This window comes from Marmota monax, unplaced genomic scaffold, assembly GCF_021218885.2.
Source record: "Marmota monax isolate L192 unplaced genomic scaffold, Marmota_monax_Labrador192_F-V1.1 WCK01_AAM20220418_F8-fsc00104, whole genome shotgun sequence".
NCBI lineage: Eukaryota > Metazoa > Chordata > Mammalia > Rodentia > Sciuridae > Marmota > Marmota monax.
In genome coordinates, this window is record NW_026693836.1 from 6510501 (window position 1) to 6524123 (window position 13623).

Genomic DNA, 13623 nt, shown 5'->3' on the forward strand with positions numbered 1-13623 from the left:
TCATATTGGAGCACACAATCCACGATCTCTGAAGAAAAATGATTGATGTTTACATTTTTTCCCTTTTGTTTGAAAATGCCATTAGGGCAGAGGTCCTCACTATACTACAGTATCAACATAGGTCCATACAGATATTTCTATAATAGCTACCTTATTTTTATTCTGATTTGTTCCCTAATTCTAGGTAAGTCCAATTTTGTTGTGGTGAAATTTTTACTCTTGTTTTTGAGTAAATGGGAAACTGCAGAGATTTCCTGTTGTATTAAAAAAAATCCAGTTTACTCGTTATCTGCTTCATATTTCATAAATAAACTTTTATTTGCTTTATCTCAGCCCATGTTGAGGTGTTCTAAGTTGTTTTTCTTTTTTTTTTAATGTTTGTCACCTGCTTTCCTCTGCCAAACATTTGCTTATAAGAATGGTTGTGACAAGAATATGGATATGTGTATATCTGCATGAGTATCTTAAACCTGTTTTTGAAAAAACACAGTAGTTTCAAAGATTTATATACTCATCCAAGTGACACAGGAAACTGTAAAAGTATCCCTGCCTAAGAGCTTTCTTCTAGTTGTATTAGAATTCTCTTATTTTTACAAATGAGAATTAAATGGTAAATCTTTGCTGTGCCCTCTATTCAGCTGCCCTTCTTTTATTAATGTATATTAAATGTACAAATTAATGGGATTTGTTGTGATAATTCCATAAATACACAGCATGTATTGATCCTCTCTAGTCACCCTACTTCCAATCTCACCTCCCCCCACCTACTAGGTACACTTCCCAGTCCCTAGAAATCACTCTTCTACTTTCATATTAACTTTTTTTCTTTTTCTTTTTTAAAAAATACTTTTCACAACATGTGTACCTGCAATACTTGTCTTTCTGTGTCTGCTTTATTGGGCTTAACATTACATCCTCTGGTTCCATTCGTTTTGCTGAAAATGACAGGATTTCTTTTCCTTTATGGTAAAATATGCCACTGAATAAAGAAGGAAAAGTTTAAATTCGTAGTTTATCCTCTTATTGAAATAGAGTCTGTGAGGGTAGTGATTGGTTAAGATTAGAATCCCCTGGCTGACTTTTAAAGTCCAAATGCATAGGATCAAACTGAATATTTTGAATCAACAAATATTTCAAATATTTTTTTTTCTATGGCAAGGACAGATATCTATACTTTTTGAAACCTTCCTGTACTCATGCTGCCCAAACATTTTACTGGCCTATTTTATATATTCACTGTTTTTAGTCATTACTATTTCATTATGGTTTAATAACCATAGCCTGAACTCCTACTCATTGACTATTCTAAAAAGTCCCAAATATTTTCGAGCCAAAAATGTTCCTTGTACAAGCTTTGGTTTTATATCATCTTAGCTATGCTATTTTAAAGTTGAGTAATCAAACAATATTAGTTTTTTAGAAGAAATTAGAATCACATTGATATATCATCTACATTTTATACAAATATGAATTGCAGAGTACATCTTCTGATTTCCCAGGGCTAGAGATTTGCATTTGAAATATATGTGGTTGTTCCATCCATAATCAATGAAGAGAATGGTAAGTTGGTTGGTTTGGTTTTTGGATATCCAGTGTCAATGTGATGACTTCTGTTTTTCTACCACTTTTTATTTGGTCATATGACATTCCTAAAGGGAAGACATACTCCGCATATCACATGCTATTTCAGCATATTCTTCTGCACAAATAAACTTGGTTTGGTAACTATGAAAAGTCAATCAACAATAGAAAATAAAAGATCTTTTTCCAGAAAGTAGGATTTAAAACTCATTAAAAGTTCAGGAAAAAAATTGAGTATGAATAGGTTCTCTTAAAGATTATAAACTATTTTTAAATTAAGCATATCTTTTCTAGTTACTTTCACCTTCCCTTCATGAATTTCCAGCACTATGCATTCAGAGACAGTAAGAAGGATCTCCTTTTTTACTCAGTTGACTGAAGAGGGGAGCTTCCTGCCTCAGACAACTTCCAATTCCTTACTAAGTATCAGACAAATGAAAGAGCAGCTATACTCTGAAAACCCATTGTAAATGTAGATTTATGAATCTCAAAAAAGTAAGTATGCCTAAAGAGGGAAGACAGCACAGGCCTAAAGGGTACCAAATCTACATTGTTTAGGAGCTACCATGAAGAAGTGCAAGAGGCAAATGATGTTTTGAGAAGCACATTAAAGGAGGAAAGTTAGAAAAGCACAGATTATTAAAAAAAAAAAAAAAGATAGAAAATTAAAGTAAAAATAATTCCAAATGGCCAGGATCCATGTCTTTTTAGATGTACAGCATCTGATGGTGACTCACTGGGAAGTTGACACAGAATAGATATTGTTTTAAATATTATAGAATCAGCAAATGATTCAAAATATATGTTGATTAACTCTTTCATGGATGAGTTGCTTGGTGTCATTTAGTGATTAGGTGAGGAAAATGGACCAATACCCTTCACCATCAATATCATTCTCTATTTCTTTGTCCCTTTTGAGATATTCTACTCTACTTACCTCATACTGACAAAAGATATAATTTTTTTTAAATTTCACAAACCATGTCAAAGCCATTTAAGAGATAGCTACTTATTGAAAAATCAATTATTTAATGAATGGAAACAAATTTTCTTTTGTTTTAATGAGCTGTGGTTATTGAATGATAAATACTATGATTAGATGATGTCTATTTTTGAGCTGATTTTATTTAACAGTATATATTTAGTTATTATGAGATTAATATTCAATACTGTAGCAACTTTCAAAAATTACATTTTGCCTAATATACCTATATTTCAGATGTCATTAATGATATTATTACCTTCTTCATGGAACAGTTTGTGTGTATCTGTGTATATGTCTGTGTACTTATCCCATTTACCAGATGAAAGTCATATAATTAAAATTTGTAGTTATTGTAATGATACTAAGTACCATGCACTGTGGGTACTAAAGTTGGACATTTAGATCACAGCTCTTATAAAATGTAATCTATAAATCAAATTTAATACTTAAATTGTGAAAATGAACCAGATTTCATAGGCAAAACTCTATTTTTAGTTATTTAAGATCAGCACCATTCACTTTATTTTCAGATTACAGTATGGATAACTGCTACTGATAACCTTCAGGGTTTGAAAAGACCAACAGTACCAAGAAAATACCCTAGGCAATTTGGGGGATGGGGCAGGGAGCCCTTCAGGCAAATTCTTTTTGTAGAAAGAAAAGTTCATGGGACTGAATGGATAATTATTTAAAAAAATAACCATTTGATTACACTGGAGATTACATGCTATGATTTGAAAATGGTTTGAGTTTGTCCCCAAAGGGTTTGTGTGATGGAAGCTTGGTTTCCTTTACAGCTTTATCAGGAGGCATAGGACCTTTAGGAGGTGGGACCTAATGGGAAATAATTAGACCACTGAAAGCATCTCTTTCAGAAAGGATTAATGCTGGCCCAATGGATTCAGTTTCCCTCTGGAATGAGGGCCGATTTCCTGAATCTCTCCAACTTTTCGTCTCACCACCTCATCTCCTCTACACATGTTCCACCAGCGTGATGCTATTGGCTCTGAAGCCCTTACCAGAGCTAAGCAGAAGCTTGTACCTCCAGAACTGTGAGCTAAATTAAACTCTTTCTTTACAATCTACTCAGCCTCAGGCATTTTGTTTTGTCAATGGAAAATGAATACACCATTTAAATACAGAAATTTCAAGTAATTTATTTCAAAAATTATAGAAAATAGACTGTAAACATCTGTGAAATCACATAAAAGTAAATTTAATATTTACATTGCCCTAGTTTTCTTAATGTGTCCATTTTCAGAAATGATTTCTGACACTGAAATTCTTTTTTTTTTTTTTTGGTGTTCTCATAACATCCCCTTACCATTTTCCCATTTGTTGATTATACAACCTTAAAATGATTTTCGATATAGTTATACTTCATGTGCTTAAATTAAATTGTCATCTTACTCTACTGTCACTTAGCTAAAATATGTAATTGCTACCATTTTAAAAATGGATTTTGATACTTGAAAAATTCTTATTTACTAAATACTGATTTTCAGTATCCATAGTTTATGATCCTGAATGTCTTGTGACTTATGTAAAACCTAGAGTAAGTAATTCATGACAATTCTAGGACCCAACTTGAAAGATAGGTGTGTGTATGTTGTGTGTGTGTGTGAGTGTGTGTGTGTGAGTGTGTGTGTGTGAGTGTGTGAGTGTGTGTGAGTGTGTGTGTGCGTGTGTGAGTGTGTGTGTGAGAGAGAGAGAGAGAGAGAATATCAGAAGGAAAAGGAAGACTAAAAGAAGAAAATAACAAATGATAGTTCTGGTTCTAATAGCTTTATTTAATTGTTAGAGAAAGGTTTTATGTTATACACAATGCCCCTTTCAGGTAGTGTAGAGTATTCATGGGTTACAATGACTTACTTTGCCTTGGGCCTTCCCAATTCACACCTATGTTCTCAAAATTATTAATAGTATCTATTTTCACACTCGAAATGGTTTCAGTTTATATGAAAAATTAAGTAATTTATTAGGTTCTAATAACTATTAGATTTTAATTTGTGAAAATTGGACATTTTGTAAATGAAGACACTTTGTATTCAACTTATATCCATGTGCTGAGTAGTAATGTCTATATATTAACAAATGAGAATAGTATAAATAAGCAACTATTTGCCACTATTTAAAAAAATATGTTTAGAATAAGTGGTCAGTCCTCTATTGTCATTGTCACTGGCTTTAAATAGATTAATGCTTGAATATAAAAGAATATTATGTATTTTTAAAAAATATTTTAATATTTTATTTAGGCAATAATCTCAACATAAGGGCTATTTTAAAATAATGAATTTACATGTGCCTATCACCTCTTATCAGCAATTGTCAAACAATGGCCAAACTTTATATTCTTCTTGCCCTGTTATGTTGTTTGCTTTACTGGAACATTTTAAGGAAAATCCTAGGCATAATGTAATTTCATTCATAAATATTTTAATATGCATTTCTATTTCAAATAACTTCTTTATATCCAGTTCAATTAATGAGACAGTAAAATAAAATCTTGCAAAGATTTTGCACAATTTTAATGTGCTAATGTTTCCTCTAAGACATGTTTTTACCCATACACGGAAAATAGTTGTTTGCACAGAAACATTTATTAAAATGTTTCTGCTTTAATCTCTATAAAATAGCTAGAAGGCAAGTACTAGATCAATTTTATTTTATCCTAGGTAGAAAAGAAAGGGAAAGTGTATGTTCTTAAGCTTAAATTCCTGTTCCTAACTGGCCCACATAATACTTTCTAAAGTAAGACTTAAACATTCACATTCATGAAGAACCTTTAGCATGTATTATATCCAATCCTTAACTCACTTTGAGAGGTGACCATTTTTAGTTTCATAAATGGTGAAAACTAAGGCCAGGACTTCCACCTATGGGATGTCAGAATAAAGAGTTCTACGGAACCCTTCCACAGCAACACAGGCAAAGTTGACAAAAACTATTTGTTAAAACAAAACAAGGATTTCAGTTCTTTCAAAATTGTCCTAAGGGAATGCAGCAAAATAAAGAAGCAATTTTTCAAGAAAATCTAATAAAACTCAGTATGGAGAACAAGTGTTTGTGGCAGTCAGCTATGGTCCTCCCCTGCTTGCACAGCTCATCTTGACAGAGGCTGCTTTCTGGCTTTAGGTGGATGTGGCCAGGAGATTAGAACCTCTTCTCCTCAGCATTCAACTGAGGCTTACTTTATTTCACCAGAAGAAGCAGGATGCTACCACTTCTCATTCCTCTAGGTTGAAGAGAGGACATTCCTGGTCAGTGTATTTGAGAGATCAGGAGCATCCTTCCTCTTCCAGCCACTACCCATAAGACCAAAGCTCTGGCCCAGAAAAGACCAAGTGAGAACAAAGAGACCATGAGAGGCTAATCTAGTTTGCTCATGAGAATGCTGTAGCTTACCGCCCTGTTCTGCAGTTAGAGTATTATCACAGTGTTACTTACAAAACCATTCTACTAGTAGAAGTCCACAAGAAAGAAGCCTCCAACATTCTCCCCCAAGGAGTTAACTTCACTCTGAAAAAAATCTGGGGAAGATGAAGCTATAAAGCACTCTTGAAAACAATAGCTCTTCTCAAAGAAGAGGAATCAGCTCAACCGGAGGTCAGCTAGTTCTCCAGACAGAACCAGGGAAAGAGCTAAGAAAGACAGGCCAGAATGGAAAAAAAAAAAATCAAAGATTGGCCTCAATAATGGTCTCAGTCCAAATTTAATTGGATCTGACTGCTGAGAAATTTATGCTCCAGGGCATTGTCAAAAACAATAAAGCAATTAGCTGATAATTAGGGGAGCCTGCTATGTAAAGTATAATATCAACTGAAGCAGACAACTTAATAGAGGGATGGTCAAAGAGAACTGTGTTAAAACTACTATCCTTCCAGGGCACTGTGCAAATACCCAAGGCTGAGGCCTCTGATGAGTGTCACCAAAGGCTTCACAGCACTAAGGAAATGTGTTTCAATGACACAGTCCAGTATGTCACTAAGCAAACATAGCAAGTCATAATAAAAACATGTCCTGGTGAAAGGAGGTCTCCTCCACATATTTCACAATATATGGTCTAAGTGTTCAGTTTTCAACTAAATAATGAAATACTGAGCCAACAGAAATATATGACCCATAAAAAGAGGCGATAGTGGGATACAGACAAGAGAGTGGGATACTGCCTGTGAGATGGACTAGGCAGACACCGAATCTATAAAAGACTTAAAAGTAGCAGTTATGAGTATGGAGAAAGAACTAAAGGAAAACCTGCTATAGAAGTGAAGGAGGTATGAAAATAGTGTATAATCAAATACAGACTATTAAAAAATACAGAATTTACTAAAAAGAGCCAAATTGAAATTCTAGAGTTGGTATGTGCAATTCCGAATAATAAAAAAAAATTCACCAGAGGTGCTTAAGAGTAGATTTTTAACTGGCAGAACAACAACAAAAATAAGTGAACTTGAAGACCTCCATGGTAATGCAATATGAAGAATAGAGAAAACAGAGTGGAAAAAAGTCAACAGACTCAGACACATAGGATCCCTTTAAGCACACAAAGAAAGACATAATGGAGAATAAAGAAAAAGGAGCAGAAAAATTATTTTTAAAAAAAACTGGCTGAAAACTCCTCAAATTTGATGAAAAGCATTAACCTATACCTTCAAATAGGAATGGGGACAGTGATTCACCCCCAGACACATCATAATAAAAAGCTGAAATCCAGTACAGAGAAAAATCTTAAAGCAGCAAGAAACAACTCACCATGTATAGGAGAAACCAAGTAAAACTAACAGCTGACTTCTCACCAGGAACAGTGGAGACCAGAAGACAACTGGGTGGCATATAAGAATGAAGGAAGATATGGTTTACCCAAAATAATAAAGCTATGAAAGTTTAGAAATGGTAATTGAGCCAGGTATGGTAATATATCCACACAATCCCAGGTACTTGGAGGTCAAGGCAGAAGGATCTGAAATTCAAGTCCAGTCTAGGAAACTTAGTGAGATCCTGTCTCAAAATAAAAAGTAAAGAGGGTTTGGAATTAGGCTCAGTAGTATATTACTTGCATCCAAATCTCTGGGCTTTAATCTCCAGTAGTGGAAAAAAAATATATTATGAATGGAGTCTAGATTTCTTTACTGTTGAAGTAATTCTCTGAGCTCTGATGGGCACAAAATTTACCTAAGGCTCTTATTCAAAAGGCAGATTTCTAGACTACAACCTTATAGATTCTCATGAATTTGGGATGGGTGTTAGCAGTTTTCAAGAAGCATTTTGATGTGGGTAACCTCAGAATTACAGTACAATAACACAGTGGGTTAAAGGAAAGAGTGAGCCTGGAACTTCGAATCCCTATTCATCACTTAACTGGGGTAGGATGTGGAGCCCCTTGCTGTTCTAGTTGTTTTTAGTGAAAAATTAAAAGTATAATATGTTGTAGAATTACTTTAAGCATTGATTTATAACAAGTTGACTCTCAAATCACTAAAGTCCTTTCTTTCCTCTTATTCCCTACTTTATCTTCACTTCACTTTTTTATTCATCTTTTCTGACACTACCTTTACATAAAATCCTAGTCATTTTCACCTATTCATCTAAAATTCATCCTTCTGATATTGTGTCTATAATAAAAAAAATGAGATCTTCAACTAATATTATCTGCTGTGATTATTGAAATACAATCACACATTTTGTCTGTTTGGAAAATATGAATTTTTTAGGCTGAGAACATTTTTATGGAAATACAAATATTTTTGTTCTTTCAATGAGGATAACATTGGCAAAGCTTGTCTCAGCCAATAAAAGCCAACAAATTTGTGTTATTGAAAACAGATCAAATATTGCCCATGATTTTTCTTACGTTTAACTTGAGCAATTTCTTTCAACTTGAGCATGGTTGCATGTGGGTGAGTGTACAGATACATATATGCTTGGATTTGTGGTGGAAATTATTATCATATAAAATGTTATATTATGGGTCACAAAAGGATATAAAATCAACAAAATCAAAGCTTTCTGTCAATAAGGAGGATATCACCATTTCTATGTTGCCTTCATGGAAAACTCCCAAGGACTGCAGCACTGGCCCTCCAGGCTGTCCCATACAGGTAACCAAATCCTGGGCTGTCCCCCATGGTCTGCACTGTTGGTTTAAACTCCCTGTGTGATTTCCTCTGCTCTTGAGTGTGTGGGGTACCTACAACTTGCTTCTACTCAAAAGAAAAGAGCAAAGATGACAGAATGCTAGTGAATAAAGGAAATTGATTATTTTTCATAGGATATTAGCACCCATGTTTCTGGACTATCTGTCTCTCCTACTGATTTTAAAGATGCAAATTCCTATATTGTGGACTCCCTGAGATGAAATGGCCACATCAGGGAAATGCAAATCAAAACTACACTGAGATCTCATCTCACTCCATTTAGAATGGAAATCATCAAGAATACAAATAACAATAAATGTTGATGAGAATTTGAGGGAATAAAGGAACCTCTACACATTGTATATGGGAATGTAAATTGATATAGCCAGTATGGAAATCGGTATGAGAGTTTCCTCAAAAAGCTAAAAATAGAAATACTGTATGATCTAGCTATACACTTCTTGGTATTTATCCTAAAGAATTAAAGACAGCATACTTTAGATATACATGCATACCCGTGTTTATTGCAGCCAAGTTATGGAGCAGTCTAAGTGTTCTTCAACAGATGACTAGACAAAGAAAATGTGGTACAAATACACATTGGAGTTTTATTCAGCCATAAGGAACAGAATTGTGTTATTTGCATGTAATAGATGCATGACAGATCATAATTTTGGTGAAGTAAGATTTCAGAGAAGAAAGTATAATATGCTTTCTCTCATATATGGAAGATACAGGGAAAACATCAGGAGAAAAAAAAGACTGAATGTTCATAGGAGATCACTAGGGTGGAGGAAAAGGATGGCAAGGAGTAGAGGAGTTAAAAGGAAGGTGGGGAGGTATCTGGGAGTAAAATGATCAAATTACATTGTTATATTATCTCAGTGAAACCCATTATTCTATTTAAATAATATAAACCAGGGAAAACAAAAGATTTGTGTATGTGTATGTATGTATGTATGTGTATGCATGTATGTGTATGTATATATATGACAGGAGGCCCAGGTGATAAGGAACTGCAGAGAGAAACTTATGGATCACAGCCAGCAAATGCTGAGGCCTCCATTCCTACAACCACAAGGACATAAATCCAGCCAACAACCTGAGCAGCCTTGGAAGAAGCACTTCAATCAGTTGAGCCCATGAGACACATCCCCAGCCACCACCTTGATTGCAGCCTTGTGAGATCCTTGGCAGAGGATTATGTTAAGCTGTGCCAGCTCCTGACGCTCAAACACAGTGAAAAAATTAAACATGGATTGTTTTAAGTTGCTAAGTTTGTGGCATATACTAAGCAAGTGAGGATTGATACACATTTATGTTTTGTTTTCCTTCTCCATATTTGATTAAATATATTCACTGAAGAACAGACCATGTCTTCTTTACCTGCACTTGTTTTTATTGGTTTTCAAAGTAAGACTGAGAATATAAATACAACTATCACAAATATGCACCTACACCAATATATAAATACACATGCTAATGTGTGCATCCTTGACATTTTATCCTCCAAGTGCGTTAACATATATTATCTTAATGTAATACACGTGTCATAGAGTAAAGGCAGAATTATGTTTGCCTCACTGATTAAGAAAACTATGATTCACTAATTTAGAAGGAGCCCTGCTGCAGTCACCTGGAAATTCAACCATAGTGATAACAAAACCAGACATTCAGGCCAGGTCACAGGCTGGTCTCTAAACAAGGACTGGCTGAAAAAACACCTTGGGCTCCCTGAAGATTCTTTCACTTTGTTTAATATGAAACTGTCAAACATGCAGTAAAAGTATACAGAATAGATGAGAAAACAAATGAGTGCACTAAATGCTCCAATAAATCCCTAGTTCCTCACGAATGTGCACCCGGCCTTTTCAATCAATACAGCATTCTCTGATTAAGGATCCCACCAATATAAGAAAGCTCAAAACTGAGGTCTCTGCCTCAACACCATTAACCTAGGGTAGTTGCCGTATCAGAAGCAGGCATCTACTTCCATACCCCATAAGGTATTCCTTGCTTTAGAATATTGCATATCTTTGGGGTCTGCTTTCCTGGATCATTAGATTTTAAAAATGCCTGGGCATGGCCTCTTCATTCAGTTTCCATTTTTGTTTTATAAATGTAAATAGTATCAGTGAAATATTATGAAAGTATAGAAACTTTTTAAGACCAAATAAAAAATTAATGCCATATCGATGTCTATATTTCATTTTTTGAACTATAACTCACACTGAACACTGCTTGTTTTTTTCTCAGTAGTTTTGTGCATATAAATGTTCACCTAAAGAAGACTAGCATATGCTGGGTGCAGTGGAATACTACTGTAATCTTAGCAGTTTAGGAGACTGAGGCAAGAGAATCATGAGTTCAAAGCCAGCTTCAGCAAAATAGCAAGACCCAGTCTCTAAATAAAACATAAAAAAGGGGATGTGGCTCATTGGCTAAGCCCCTCTAGGTACCAACAACAACAACAAAAAAAAGTAGCATAAAACAACAATAAAATTAAGATATTTCAACTGAACAAATTTTATTTTTACTCAGTCTCTAGATTTGGGAGATACTTGAGTGGGGGGGAAGTTGTAAATGCTTTTTATTGACTCTTCCATCTATGAACTAAGTGAGCATATTTGGTCAAATATAAATAATTCATTGTGCTTTGTGATGGGCCACCTTCGGTACTTGTGGTTTGTAGGAGCCAGTCTGAGGCCTCCCAGTGGGGGAGTCCTGTGCTGCTAACAGAGGCTGTAAGCCAGTCAGTGAATCAGCATGGTGCCATTTTTAAGAATGTGTGTGTAATCTGTGAACTTGTTATGGTTTAGGTAAACAAGTCAGGCACACAGCAGGTAAGAGTAAATTTCCTTTACTCTGTTATTGCTGAAGCTACAAGGCAGCAAGGGAGAAAAAGGAGGACCAAATATCTCAAATGATAAAAGAAACCATAAAGGCCTTCCTAACTTTTCTAGGTTGTATTGCTACTCTGTGTGACTTATATCTAAAACAAAGCAGCTTCAACATGTTGTCTCCAACTACTCCAGTCTTTCTTTAGCTAGATACTTCAAATATGTTCTGCTGAATTTTATGCAATACTCCTAAAGCATGTAAAAATTAGAAGGCATATTGTGGTTCTATGTCAATTTCTAATTTGATAATAAGTTCTTGTGGTTCACTGAATCAATCATTTACTACTATCTTTCAAACACCTATATGAATCAAAATCAGCACTGGAAACATTGAAAAAGCTCAACTAAATAAAATCATGGTGTTGGGATGTCTGACCTTGAACCCTGAGCCTCCGGTGTGAGATGTAGATGGTTTTCCAGTTCTACTATACTGTACGTTTGCTAAAACATGCTAAGTGCAATTAAAATGATATAGCGCTTAGTTGAGATGGAAGAAACATCTCCTGGTAAAATGTGATAATAATGGCTACAAAAAAAAAAAAAAAAAAAAAACAACAACACACACACATATAGGCATATGTAGAAATATTTTTTATTTCTTATTTAAATACCTATTCAATTAACCTTAAGAGTCACCCAAAACATAAAATTAATGAACAAAAATCAAATTCTTTATAGTTGAAGATGTAAATGAAAATAAAGTTTGTCATTGTGTAGCTAACAAAAGTGTTATATAGTTATTTTGGAAATTAGCAGTTATCCAACCTTGAAGACAGACTTAGGGGCTCAGCCACTGAAGAGTCTGTGACTCTGAGCAAGTTTGGGATCTTAAATGATCATTGCCCTGTGTCTTGAAATACTTTACATTTGAGAATCAGTTTTGTTTGTTGCAAATGAAGGGAACATGCTGAGAAAAAGCTGTGGAAATGTTGGGACTGTTTTTCAAGGTGTTTCAAGCACCTAAAGAGACAGATGAATAGGGAAAATAAAACAATTAAAAACACAGAATGTAAATGAGATGAATCGTGATGATCTTTTCAGAGGAAAAAATATGGGAAGAACAGCAGCAGGGAAAACAGAACTTGAGCTTCATTATCTTTTTCAACCTCACATTTTCACTCTAGCCCAACTCCAGAGACATGATGAACACTTTGGGGAAAGTAAAAGGGGAAATAATATGTAGAATTATGTATAGAAGGAAAAGAATAAGAAAAAACAGAAGTTGACAATACTTGCTTGGCTTTACCTATGCCTGTTAACAAGGGCTATCATGGATAAAAAATTCTGAAGAGATATCTTCAGGTGGAAAAATGTAAGAAATAAAGAAAAGAAACAACACCACAAACACACTCACACAAAACAAAAAGCAAACAAAAACAATATTAATAACATCTACAATGTACAGTTCACATGCATTATTTGCAAGATAACCAAATTGCAGAAATTTTTCTTCTTGTTTTTATATAGGAAAAGTGGGCCTCGAGAGATTTAATTTTGTCTATCCCTAGGTCATACCAGGAATTCATTTCAAATCTATGTTTGTCTAATGACAGAGGAAATACTATCGCTCAGCAAAAGGGGGACCAACTATCTCAAATGCTTAAATGGTTGGTCAAAACATTCAGTACTCAATCTGATAGTTGATCATCTACATTAAAGGAAAACAAATGTTTAAAAAACTGAAAAAAGTCATAAATATTGTTGGGGCTCAGAAAAAAAAAATGCCTGAAAGTCTGGTGCTTTGATATGCTGAGCAGGAGAAATAATCTCAAGTCTCAGATCTAAGGTTTCTCTCACTCCCTTCAATTCTCCTCTCCTGAAACATAGGAAAAGATTCTCAAAGTTCACTTGTCTGAGGGAGGATACTTCTTTCAAAAAGAAATGCAACTTCCTTAAAATTCCTTTTTAGGAATCTTATTCATTAACCAAGAAATGTTAGTCAATAGAGAGGAGACAAAATCCTCACCACGTGGCCAGACTTTCCATGTGTTCTTCCAAGGGTAGCTCTGACAGATGATGT